At 47.3% G+C, this 13,430-nt stretch overlaps 1 long non-coding RNA gene across 1 annotated transcript in view; it reads right to left on the bottom strand.

Annotated features, from left to right (window-relative positions):
• The window catches only part of LOC129021785 (uncharacterized), a 29,512-nt gene extending 16,765 nt beyond the window's left edge, over positions 1 to 12,747 (bottom strand). The window contains exon 1 of the long non-coding RNA XR_008496143.2: positions 12,656 to 12,747. This is a non-coding gene — a long non-coding RNA (uncharacterized LOC129021785). The remainder of the gene's footprint in view (positions 1 to 12,655) is intronic.
• Between the last annotated feature and the right edge of the window lie 683 nt (positions 12,748 to 13,430).

The raw sequence follows: 13,430 nt of genomic DNA, 5'->3' as shown, positions 1-13,430 counted from the left end.
CTATCTGGGTTCTGCTCCTTACAATTCAGAGACTTCACTGGAACAGGGAGGAATACAAATGACCCAAGTTGTGGCCTATTTGAGAGGCAGGGTTTCCCGAGGGAAGAGGCTCTGAAGGGAAGTCGGCCCATTTAAGGGAACCACAAACAACAAACATGCAAAAGACGGCCAACTTCACGAGAAGTTGGGGCAAGGCAAAGTAAAACAGAGAGGCAGCATTTGTGGTGACAGCAAGTTCAGGTGTGAGTGTGGAGGAAATGGGAGCTCCCTTGCTGCTGGGAGGTGCATAAATTTGAGAATATCTTTTAAAATTCAAGACACATATGCTCTATGATCCGGTTCTTCTCCTTCTCCATATCTACCCTGGAGACAAACTTGCAGAAACACTCAAAGAGGCAAGTACAAGGATGTTCATGGCAAAAACACAAATAATCTAAATGTCCTTCAGCAGCAGAAAGACTACAAAGTGGGATTTTTCCATATCTGGAAATATGGTGGAAGGAGATGGTGGTGATTATTATTATAAAAGAAGAATTAACATTTATTGTGCGAAGTGTTGTTTTCAGAACTTTATATGTCTCAATTACTCTAATTAATCTATATAAAAACCCTAGTAAGAAAACACTATTATTACTTCCACTTTATGGATGAGAAACTGTGGCTTAAAATACAAATTTCATATTTAGCTGATGATTCTGAGGGTCAGCATTTTGGGCCTGGCTCAGCTGGGCAGTTCTTTTGCTGATCTTGGGTGGGCTCCTCCAAGTGTCTGCAGTCATCTGCCACTTACCTAGGTGGCTCTGCTTCTGGGGCTTGCTGGCTATTGGCTAGGAAGCGGGAATCACTGGGCCATCTATCTCTCATTACCCAGAAGGTTAGTCTTGGCTTCTTCACGCTGGGGCCATAGCAGGGATCCTGAGAACAACATGGAAGGAGGCTTCGTGCACACACTCTTCAAGCCTCTATTTAAGTCATGGCTGTTATTGTCCCATTGGCCAGCAAGTCACATGTTCCAGCCAGATACACGGGGTGGATACCTCTTGAAAGTTCCTGCAAAGTCATTGCAAACAGCACACAAACAGGGATGGGAAGAATCTGCGGCTGTTTTTGCAATCACCTCACTTGTGCAATCAAAAATCAATTCTTCCCAAAAAACTAAGCAAATTGTAAATAGATGATTGAGAACTTTTCAGGGTCAGGCTTTGGCTTCACCCTAACAGGTGAGAGATCTCTGGGCCATCTCCAGCCGTGCTTCCACTCACTGTGCTCATGCTGTCCCTTGCTTTAAAATCCAGTTAAACCTTCAGCAGGAGCTGACACTGTCCACAACTTCTTCCTTCTGTGGCTTCTCCTAGTTTCTCTGCCACTTCTCCAGCCACTCCTTTTCTGTCTCCTTCACAAACTTATTCCTTCTATCCAGGAGATACACACATTTGTTTCTCCTACCTAAACCTCAAATCTGAACCCTATACTTGTACATCCAACTACTTGATTGCCTTTTCCCATCTCTATTTGGCTGGCTCAAGGGACTTTATCAGCTACTGGTGTGTAATAAACTATCCCTAAAAGCCAGCTAGTTTGCTCATGATTCTGAAGTTAGTAACTCAGGCTGGAATTAGCTGGATAGTTCTTTTGATCTTGGCTGATCTCATCCAAGGTCAGCTAGAGCCAGGTAGCCTAGGATGGGCTCAGCTGGGATGGCTCATCTTGCTCCATGTGGTCTCTCATCATTCAACAGGTTAGCATGAGCCTGTCCACTTGGAGACCCTGGAGGGCTCTAAAAGACTTAGTGGAAGCTTGTAAGGACTCTTGAGACAGGCTTATAGCTGGCAGGGTGTCCCGTCTTCCACATCCTGCAGGCCAAACATGTCACAAGGCCAGCCCAGGGATGTGAAAATTGACTCCTCCATTCAATGGAGGAACTGCAAAGTCACATTGCAAAGGGGCATGAACGCTGGGAGGAGAATAACTGGGGCCATTTGTGAAAGCCATCAACCACAGACACCTCAAACTCAACAGATTCAAAACTGAACTCAAGATCTTCCCCCAAAATCTGCACCTCTCCCAAAAGTCCATATCCCAAATAGTTTCACAGCAAAGAAAGAAATGCAGAAGTTATCCTTGACCCCTCTCTCTTCCTCACACTCCAGATCAAATCCATCATCTCCAAAATACCCCTTACATGTGTTTTCCTTTCTCCATCTGGCCCTTCAGTCCCTAAACAAAGACACAGACACCAGCATCTCATCTGATAGCTTCAGCAACCTCTTAATAGATCACCCTCACCCATGTTGCCCCCTCCTGTAAATTCTATACTTTGTGGTCCTTGAGATTGTTATAAAGAACAAATCGAATTCCGGTGCTTTCCTTCATAAAGTCCTTTAGCAGCTCCAGTCCCCTTAGCATGGCTTCATGCCTGCGAGATTTGCCTCAGCCCATGCCAGGACCCTGGGGTCCTTACAATCCACCCATGCAAGTCTGCTTTCAATTTCTCAGACTCACGTAGTGAATTGAATAATGTCCCCAAAAACATATGTCCAAGTCCTAACCCCTCGTACTTGTGAATGAAACAGTATTTGGAAAAAGGGTCTTGGCAGGAGTAATTCAGTTAAAGACCTCAATACAAGATCATCCTGAATTTAGGGTGGGCCCTAAATTCAATGACTTGTGTTTTTTTTTTTTTTTTTTGAGACAGAATTTCGCTCTTTCACCCAAGCTGGAGTACAATGGCACGATCTCGGCTCACTGTAACCTCCACCTTCCACTTTCAAGCGATTCTCCTGCCTCGGTCTCCTGAGTAGCTGGGATTACAGGTGCCCGCCACCAGGCCTGGCTAATTTTTGTATTGTTAGTAGAAACAGGGTTTCACCATGTTGGCCAGGCTGGTCTCGAACTCCTGACCTCATCTGCCCACCTCGGCCTCCCAAAGTATTGGCATTACAGGCGTGAGCCACTGCGTCTGGCCAACTTGTGTCTTTTTAAGAGAAAGAAAAAGGAGGTTTGAGGCACCGGGACACAGGGGAGAAGGCCGTGTGAAGAAGGAAGAGACTGGAGTAAGGCGTCTTCAAACCACGGAACGCCAAGGGTTGCTGACAGCCATCAGAAGCTGGAAGAGGCAAGGAAGGATCTTTCCCCTAGAGCCTCCAGGAGGAACATGGCTTTGCTGACACCTGGATTTCAGACTTCTGGCCTCCAGCACTGTGAGAGAATCAATATCTGTTGTTTTAAGCCGCTAAGTTCATGGAAATGTGTTGTAACAGCTCAGGAAACCACTGTGGCATGTTGAGCCTCATCCTAGGGCCTTTGCCCTGGCTCTTCCCGTGGCCTGAAACACACCTTCTGGGCCTGCTCACCTGTCTGGCCCCTGTTTTCCTTCCTGCATGAGCTCATTTCATTGCAGCTTCAGGGAAGCCTCTTCTAACTTCCCTAAGGAGAACCCCTTTCATAGACTTTCTGGCACCACTTCTTCTCTTCTTTCCCCCAGCTTTATTAAAGCATAATGGACAAATAAAAACTTATATCTATTTCATTTCTTCTTTTCACAAGGCTTGTGAGAGTTGCAATTTTTCATTTATCTATATCTGTGATTAATGCCTTTGTCTGTCTCCCAAGCTGAACGGCAGCCCCTAAGGGGGCAAGGATGGCAGCAACCTCCTGTTTACCTCTCAATTTCCACCACCAGCCCATGATGGGTACCCAATAAATATGCAGAAAGCCAATGCTTGATGTCACTCACATTTTCCATTTTAAGTGAAAATTACAAATCACTTGTGAAATAACTGGATCAATTAATAAAAAGAAATAAAACCTAAAAGTCCCACCTGGCAGGCAGAAGCCAGAGATGAGGTGGGTGGGGATCAGCCCTCGGTCCTGCGGGTCCTCAGTCCTCCCAGGGCACAGGGTGATGCAACAGAAGTAGCTTCGTTTCCGTGCAATATCTCAGAACTGATCTGCATACAAGCTTCCTCTCCTTATCAATGCTGTGGCCGACAGAGGTGCAATTGAAACTCTGATGGACCCATTCCAGAAACCTGGGCGGCATAGAAAGCTTGCCAGAGCAAGGCTTGGCCACTGCTGGGGAGGCACATAATTAAAGGAGGTTCTTGTCTGTCCTTCCCCTGGGAGTCAGAGGGGGTCCTGGGCCAGCCAAGGTCATGGTCCCTCAGTGCTCCGGGAAGAATTACTTGGCAGCAGTTAGTATAGACCATAAATAGTTACTGAGGCCCTACCGGGTGCCAGGCACAATGCAAGGGGCTAGAGAAACAGGAGTGAACTCATGAACTAAACTCCCAGCCCCAAGAAGAAACAGATGCCTATTAATCGATTATACAAGCAAATTAATAAACTATAGGTTTTAGACAGGGCATGGTGGCTCACACCTGTAATCCCAGCACTTTGGGAGGCCAAGGCAGGTGGATCACTTGAGGTCAGGAGTTCAAGACCAGTCTGGCCAACAGAATGAAACCCCGTCTCTACTAAAAATACAAAAATTAGCTGGGCGTGGTGGCATACGCCTGTAATCTCAGCTACACAGGAGGCTGAGACACTCGACAATTGCTTGAACCCGGGAGGCGGAGGTTGCAGTGAGCTGAGATTGTGCCACTGCACTCCAGCCTGGGTGACAGAGTGAGACTCCATCTCAAAAAAAAAAAATGGAAAGAAAAAGAAAAAACTATAGGTGGTGATAAGGGTATGACAGAGAGGTACTGTCTACTGGGAGAGCATGTAATAGGATTATCAGACCTGGTTTAGGAATCAGGAGAGGCTTCCTGGAGGAAGTGACATTTAAACCGATACTTATTGGACAGCCATTCCCAGCTCCATTCTCCTTTACTCATTCCTTCTATCAAGGCTGCAAGAATTAAACACTTTCCCAGCCTCCACTGCAGCTGGGGTTGCCATGAACAATTGTGACTAGTGAGATGCAAGCTGAAGTCAGCTGGCTCCACTGTCCTTCCTGCCTTAAATGGGAAGGAGATAGCTGGAGCTGAGGCAGCCGTCTTGTGACCCTGAGGGAACAGCAAAGAGAATCCCAGAGATAGCAGCCCCAAGTTACAGAACCAATACTAGAAACCAGCTGCCTCCAGATTTTTTGTTATGGGAGAAAAATATGTCTGTTTTTGTTTAAACCACTATAATTTTAGCCAAAAACATTCCTAAGTGAAACAGGTCTCAAAGATGAGTAAGTTAATGAAGCAAAGAGTGGCAGGAAGAGTTTTCCAAAGAGGGGAAACAGGCTGGGCACAGTGGCTCACACCTGTAATCCCAGCATATTGGGAGGCCAAGGCAGGCGGATCACTTGAGGCAGGAGCTGGAGACCAGCCTGGCCAACATGGAGAAATCCTGTCTCTACTAAAAATACAAAAATTAGCCAGGCATGGTGGTGGGTGCCTGTAATCCCAGCTACCTGGGAGGCTGAGGCAGAGAATCACTTGAACCTGGGAGGTGGAGGCTGCAGTGAGCCGAGATTGCACCACTGCACTGCAGTCCGGGTGACAGAGTGAGACTCTATCTTAAAAAAAAAAAAAATGGTCAGGCACGGTGGCTCATACCTATACTCCCAGCACTTTGGGTGGCTGAGGTGGGTGGATCACGAGGTCAGGAGTTCGAGACCAGCCTGGCCAACATGGTGAAACCCCGTCTCTAATAAAAATACAAAAATTAGCTGGGCATGATGGTTCGCACCTGTAATCCTAACTACTGGGGAGGCTGAGGCAGAAGAATGGCTTGAACCCAGGAGGCGGAGGTTGCAGTGAGCTGAGATCACGCCACTGCACTCCAGCTTGAGTGACAGAGCAAGATTCTGTCTTAAAAAAAAAAAAAAAAAAGAGAGGAAACAGAAAGTGCAAAGGCCCTGGAGTGGAAAAACCCAGTAGGGAACCCAGAGAAGGTCAGTGTGTGGTTGAACCTTAAAGGAGGAGGGGGAGGGGCACGGGCCATGAGGCCGGAGAAATTGGAAGAGCTGATAGAAGACAGCGAATGGTGGGACGTTAGCCAAGAGCACCATGGAGGCTAGAAGAGTTTCAGACAAAGGAGTGACGGGAGATCAGGTTTTCTTTCCAGAAAACATCTCCCCCGCAGGTTCTGGGGAATAGACTGGAAGAAATCAAGGGTGGGAACTGAGACACCAATGATAACTGTGGCTGAGGGAGGGATGCTGGGGTGGTGGGAGAGGTGGTGGAAATAGAGAGATCCTTCCAACCAGAGGTTCCCAAGCAGGGCCCGGTACTGCCCTTGACATTTGGCAACATCTGGAGAAATTTTTGGTTGTCACACTCTAGGGGAGGGTGCTGCTGGCATCTTGGGGTTGAGGCTGGAGGTGCTGCTCAACATCCTGCAATGTACAAGAGATGTTCCCACCACACCCCAGCAGAGAATCATCTGGCCCAAAATGTCCAGAGTGTTGAGATCATCATGGTCATGGTCCCTCAGTGCTCCGGGAAGAATTAATGTGTTTATATTGTAGAAGAAAACTGGACGCATGTTGGAAAGAAGGGAGGCTAGAGAGAAAAGGCCCGAAACCGGGGCCAGTTAGGAGATGGTGACCCTAATCCCAGCAAGAATCAGCATGGGGTGCAGACCACAAGCTGAGGTCAGTAGGGCTGGACTGCCCTCTCTGAGGCTGAGAATTCAGATTTACAATCAGAAAGCACGCACAACTGGGCTTGCTGAGGGTAGAACATAGCTGGGAATGATCTAGGCCACAGCAGTGCGTCTGCCCAGCCCTTGTCCTTACAGAGGAGGGTCCCAACTGCCATCCTGGTTGTCCATGCCCCTACTCTGGCCAAAGCAGACTGGACAAAGGGTGGACAACAGACTCAAAATGAGTGATCAGCTCTCTTTCCCATGGACCGGTGCTGACCCCTTCTTCCAGTCATGGCACCTGATTGTGCTCTGGGCAACTTCCAGCCCACCAAGACTCTCAGTTACGATGTCCTCCCTCTCCAAGGCATGGGCACTGGCCCCAAGTTCAGCCAGACTCTCTCCTTGGAACTTGAATTTTGAGCAGCCTCAGAACGGATGGGAAATGCTGATTTTCATCCCAGCGGAGGTGCCCTGCAGGACTGTTCTTTGTGTCTGCTCTCTAGAGCCACAGCTCCCTCTGGAACTCCCTTTCGGAGTTTCTGTTTTTAGTTGGAGTTAGAGGCTACTACAAGTTCTCTTAATAAACTTCTTTTTTCAGCCAGGCACGGTGGCTCATGCCTGTAATCCCAGCACTTTGGGAGGCTGAGGTGGGCAAATCAGGAGTTTAAGGTCAGGAGTTTGAGACCATCCTCGCCAACATGGTGAAACCTCGTCTCTACTAAAAATACAAAAATTAGCTGGGCGTGGTGGCATACACCTGTAGTCCCAGCTACTCGGGAGGCCAAAGCAGGAGAATCACTTGAACCTGGGAGGCAGAAGTAGCAGTGAGCCAAGATCATGCCACTGCACTCCAGCCTCAGCAACAGAGTGAGACTCTGTCTTAAAAAAAAAAAAAAAAAATTCCTTTTTTGCTAGGGTATTGGTTTCCTATTGGTGCAGGAACAAATCACTACTAGCTTTGTGGCTCAAAACAACACAAATGTATTATCCTACAGTTCCGGAGGTCTGAAGGACAAAATCAACCTCACTAGACTCAAGTCAAACATCAGTAGGGCTGCGTTCTTGCCGAAAACAGTCAAGAGAATCTGTTTCCTTGCCTCTCCCGGCTTCCAAAGGCCGCCTGCATTCCCTAGCTCCTGGCTCCTTCCTTGCCTCCAGCACCTCTCCTACTCTGGACTGACCCTCCTGCCTCCCTTTCGCAAGGACCCTTGTGATTACGTGGGCTCACCTTAATAATCCAGGATAATCTCCTCATCTCAAAATCCTTAACTTGATCATATCAGCAAAGTCCCTTTGTAAGGTAAGATTCACAGGTTCTAGGAATGAGATCATAGACATCTTTGGTGGGGGTGGGGAAGGCATTATTCAGCCTAGAAGAGTCCATTTCTGTTGCTTGCAACTAAAGAATTCTGATTGATATGTCAAAAGTCACAAATCCAAACCCAAACTCTAAAGATACTGCATTTTGGCTGAAAGCGGTGGCTCACAACTGTAATCCCAGCACTTTGGGAGGCTGAGATGGGCAGATTGCTTGAGCTCAGGAGTTTGAGACCAGCCTGGGCAACATGGTGAAACCCTGTCTCTACAAAAAATACAAAAATCAGCTGAGCTTGGTGGTTCACACCTGTGGTCCCAGCTACTCAAGAGGCTGAGGTGAGAGAATCACTTGAGCCCAGGTGGCAAAGGCTGCCATGAACCATGATCATGCCACTGCACTCCTGCCTGGGCAACAAAGTGAGACCCTTTCTCAAAAAAAAAAAAATTTTTTTTATTTGAATTAGAAAGCCTTAGGAGTGGCTTGAACCCCACAGTTCACTGAAGCCCAGAGACTCATTTTTGCCTACCTGCCTAGTTGTTTAAGTTACCTGCCTAGCACTTGAGAGCACATTGGTTGCCATCCTGTAACAGGTGTGTAGCTACGGGTTCCAAAGTTTAGCCCCATATCACTACCTGAGTGCTTTAGGACATGGCAGATGGATGTAGTGGGATCAGTGCCCCTCCTGGCAGCTCCAGCCAGACCCTCAGCTGAGCTTTGTAGGGGGAGCTGTATCTGAATGTGAGGATGAAGGAACAGGTGGAAGGAAGCAAGGAAGGAAGGAAGGAAGGGAGGGAGGGAGGGAGGGTAGATGAATGGATGGGTGGACAGACGGATAGAGGAGGAAGGATGGATAAGGGGATGGATGGATGGATAGACGGATGGATAGAAAGAAAAGATTATCCAGTATTTACCAGAATGAGGTCCCAGAAGTAACAAAGCTATGGAAGAAAAAGCAAATACGATGTGTTTATGTTATATGCAGGAGTAAAAGGGGGTGGCAACTTTGCTGGTTTGGTCTGTGATTGAAACAAAAATTCTCTCGAAAACAAACCTCCAGTCAGTTTTGCTTCTGCAAAGCGAACAGGCTTATAACCTCATTACAAAGATAGTCCATGTCACCCACTCTCAGCCTCCTGGGCCATTCAGAAGATTTGGTCCAATGAACCAAGAACCTAGATAGGAAAGCAGCAGCAGGAAGAGGACAGAACCAAACCCTCTCAAAAAGCTATTAAAAAAAAAGCTCCAAGTTCAGGGAGGAAAAGTAATCATCCTGTAATTGACTGTTCACTAATGGAATCTATTAATTTATAGCCACAAAAGAATCAGCTAATTTGTGGTTAATGGTGTTTAAAAGATAAACAACACAGATTAAATCTATGGAGCCCAACCCGGGTTCACCAGAATCTGTCTGCACAGAAAGCTCTGGATGGGGGAGAGATGAGCCCAGCCCCAGGCTGCGGTGGCCAGTGGCGCTCAGAGGTCTGCTGGGAGCAAAAAGAGATTTGGGTGGAACAGGTAAGCCCGTCCTCCAAGGTACCACATGTAGTCCCAGAGGAGGCTTATTTACTCCTGTAAAATTGCAAGTCCTCTCTTCCCTGACACAGGACAATCCCTGCTCTCTCCTGCAGGGACCACCCCACCCCGCCACAGCAGTCTCCCTAACCTGCCACATTCCTTCCCACCTCTGGCCCTTACACTTCCTGCACCTGTAGCTGGACTGCCTTTTTTTTTTTTTTTTCTTTCCTGGGAAAAATAATCCAGATTATGGAGAGTTAACTTATTGAATGTCCCCTTGGAGAAGAGGCCATACTAGGCATTTCACATAACCACATCTCAGAGATTGCTGAACATCTCCCGTGAGACTGCTCCTATCCTATTCTCAGCCCCATTTTACTGGTCAGAAAACTGAGGGCTAGAAAGGTGAAGCAGCCGGCCCAAAGCTTCACTGTGCCATGTGGGGTGGGTCTGAGATTTGAATCCATGTCTTTCTGCTTCCAGAATCCGAGGGCTAGACCAGCATTTCCCAAAGCTCACTTTTTTTTTAAATTTTCTATTTATTTATTTATTTTTTTTTTTTTGAGATGGAATCTTGCTCTGTCACCAAGGCTGGAGTGCAGTGGCGGGACCTCTGTTCACTGCAACCTCCGCCTCCTGGGTTCAAGTGATTCTTCTGCCTCAGCCTCCCGAGTAGCTGAGATTACAGGCATGTGCCACCACGCCTGGCTAATTTTCGTATTTTTAGTAGAGATGGGGTTTCACCATGTTGGTCAAGCTGGTCTCAAACTCCTAACCATAAGCGATCCGTCCGTCTTGGCCTCCCAAAGTGCTGAGATTACAGCCGTGAGCAACTGCGCCCAGCCTTACTCATTCTCATAACAACATTTTTGCCATGTCTGCTACCACCTATATTTATGATATTTGTTTAAATGGACTCCCTCCCACTTTTATTTTTTGTTAATTTTAGTTTCATCCTGAACAATGTTATCCAGGTCTGATAAGTTAATAACATAGTTGCTTCTAACATAAATTTGGAATAAATACCTGACTACTAAAATAAACATGTACCTGTGTCCTGCCTTATAATCTTATAAACCTCAGTGGCTCAAGAACTACACACATTTTAACCATACATCCCAAAAAGCCATAATCACATGGTGTGTGTCCCGCTCACCATAGCCTGCATGCACTATCAAGTTCTATCCTCCGTCAACCTTTTCCTGATATAAGCCACCCTTGAAAATGCACTGGGCCAGGCGTGGTGGCTCACGCCTGTAATCCCAACACTTTGGGAGGCCGAGGCAGGCAAATCACAAGGTCAGGAGTTCGAGACCAGCCTGGCCTACATGGTGAAACCCCATCTCTACTAAAAATACAAAAAATTAGCTGGATGTGGTGGCAGGCGCCTGTAATCCCAGCTACTGGGGAGGCTGATGCAGGAGAATCACTTGAACCCAGGAGGCGCGAAGGTTGCAGTGAGCTGAGATCAGGCCACTGCACTCCAGCCCAGGTAACAGTGTGAGACTCTGTCTCAAAAAAAAAAAAAAAGAAAGAAAGAAGAAAGAAAAAGAAAGAAGAAAGAAAGAAAGAAAGAAGAAAGAAAGAAAGAAGAAAGAAAGAAAGAAAGAAAGAAAGAAAGAAAGAAAAAAGAAAGAAAGAAAGAGAAAGAAAAAGAAAGAGAGAAAAGAAAGAAAGAAAATGCATCAAAAGCCCTCTTGACTCCTCTTTTTCCTGAAGCCCTCTTGACTCCTCCAACCTAAAAGCGCCCCTCCCTTTGTTGACAGCTAGAAAATTCATGCCATGAGCAAGACACAAAAAGACAGGATAAAAACCAGGATGTGGCTTTTGTTTCTTCAAGTAGACTGGAAGATCTTGGAGGATTATAAAAAAAAAGAAAACAAAACAATTCCTATACCTTGAAGTCTAAGCTCTGGGAAACAGAGATGGACGCACACAGCAGCTGCTCAATAAAGCCTGGGGAAATGACGGATGTGGACACAGTACAGAGAGGGGCCCAGGCAGCACTTTCATGGCCAGGTTGGGGCCGGCCTGAATCATCCTTCCTCCTTTTGCTAACAAGGCTCAAAACTTCACCTGGGGATGCTCCCTCCCTTCCCGCAGCCCAGGGCTCCAGGATGGGCCTGGGACACAGCCTGGCCAGTCCATGCAGAAAGTCCCCCTAGCTATTCCCATTGGTTCAGAAAACGGGTCTGTTACCCAAACCTGGCTGAGGGAGTCAGGCCCAGCATTTTTGTTCAAATGGATGAGGATGGAGCAGCTCTTTCTTGCCAGCTTGAACCTGGGAGCCGTGGGCCTGGAAACACTGTCACCTTCCTGCTCCCACAGGAGCCTGGGAGTTACAACCCCTGTGGAAGAGGCAGAGACATAACAGAGGGCAGGGCTTGGCAATGTGATTTGAGATCCTGGATCAAGACATTCCTGAAACAAGTTCTACCCTTGGATTTTTTAGACGAACTTTTTTTTCTTGGCATAAGCCTTTTTGAGTTGGGTTTTCTGTTACTTAGGCCCAAAAACACCCTGGAGGAACCCTTGACTGGGAGCCAGGGAAGCCGACTCAATTGTATCTGGGGTCTAAATGACCCTGGGTGAGTCATTTCATCTCACACGACCCTGCCTCAAAGAGGCCTTCCCTGACCATTCTTTCAACAACAGCTTCCATCCCTCCCTACCCCTCACTTCCTTGTCCAGCCCCATCATTGCACAACATCACATTCTATATTCAGACCTTGTTAGCTAGTACTCTGCCTCCCTCACTGCGGTGTCCTCAGAACTCAGAAGCAGGCCTTCTGTAAATATTTGTTGCAGGACTTTGCCTCGGTTTCTGCAGCTGTAAAATGGGAGAGCAGTGCTGCGTTATACTCGGTAGCCTGCCAACAGGGCTGCATTCACTTCATCCTTTCACTGCTGCCACCCAGGCCTCCAGGAACGTGGCACAAGGTCTCACCCAAAGGCGCTCGAGTGCCTCCCAGAAAACTACCTTTCCCACAGCGTAGAAGGTTTTATGATTTTCCTCCATTTCTTCCTCTGCCTACACAATCTCATTGACTAGAAAGTCCCTCTTGATGTCTAACCCAATATTTCATGCTGCAACCAGTCTATTTCTGTGCATCTTTTCTGAGTTCTGGAGTTCAGCAGCTGGAGTGTTGACTTCCAGACATCCCCAGCCAAGTAAGAACACAAAAGAACCAGTTTAAAGTGAGAAGAAACCCTGTGAGAAAATAAAAATTCCTTTACCTAGGAGATGCCCTCATTTTCGTCCCATGACCAGCTTCTGACTCGTCACAAAGCTCTTTTCTTGTCTCCACACCTACGAATGCAGCTCTTCCAGAGATGTGGGTACAAAAGATGAGAGTAAAATAAATAAACTATCTGTTTAATCATTCCTATTGTCAAAACAACGGCTGAGCCAAAATACCGAGGCTCTGATTCATCCCAACTGACGTCCCTTCTAGGGAGGAGGCAGGAGGCAAGGAAAGAAGAATTTTCAAACCCGTTTTCCAGATGAACTCAGAGGAGGCTGGGACGTTCCACAGCGCCAACCCCACGGTAAGCAACAGAAGCAAAACCACTTTCTCTCTGTGGTCGGGGATCTGTCTTCTCTTCATTTAAATAGGGCAGAATTCAGGGGCCAGGCACGGTGGCTCACGCCTGTAATCCCAGCACTTTGGGAGGCCGAGGCAGGTAGATCACTTGAGGTCAGGAGTTCGAGACCAGCCTGGCCAACATGGTGAAACCATGTCTCTACTAAAAATACAAAAAATTAGCCGGGTGTGGTAGCGGCGCCTGTAATCCCAGCTACTCAGGAGCCTGAGGCAGGAGAATCACTTGAACCGGAAGGTGCAAGTTGCAGTGAGCCGAGATTGCCCCACTGTGCTCCAGCCTGGGCGACAGAGCAAGACTCCATCTAAAAAATAAATAAATAAAAATAAAAATAGGCCGGTCGTTGTGGCTCACGCCTGTAATCCCAGCACTTTGGGAGGCTGAGGCGGGTGGATCACCTGAGGTCAAG

The sequence above is a fragment of the Pongo pygmaeus genome, chromosome 21, assembly GCF_028885625.2.
Source record: "Pongo pygmaeus isolate AG05252 chromosome 21, NHGRI_mPonPyg2-v2.0_pri, whole genome shotgun sequence".
Lineage (NCBI taxonomy): Eukaryota > Metazoa > Chordata > Mammalia > Primates > Hominidae > Pongo > Pongo pygmaeus.
This window is presented reverse-complemented; position numbering and strand designations above follow the sequence as displayed.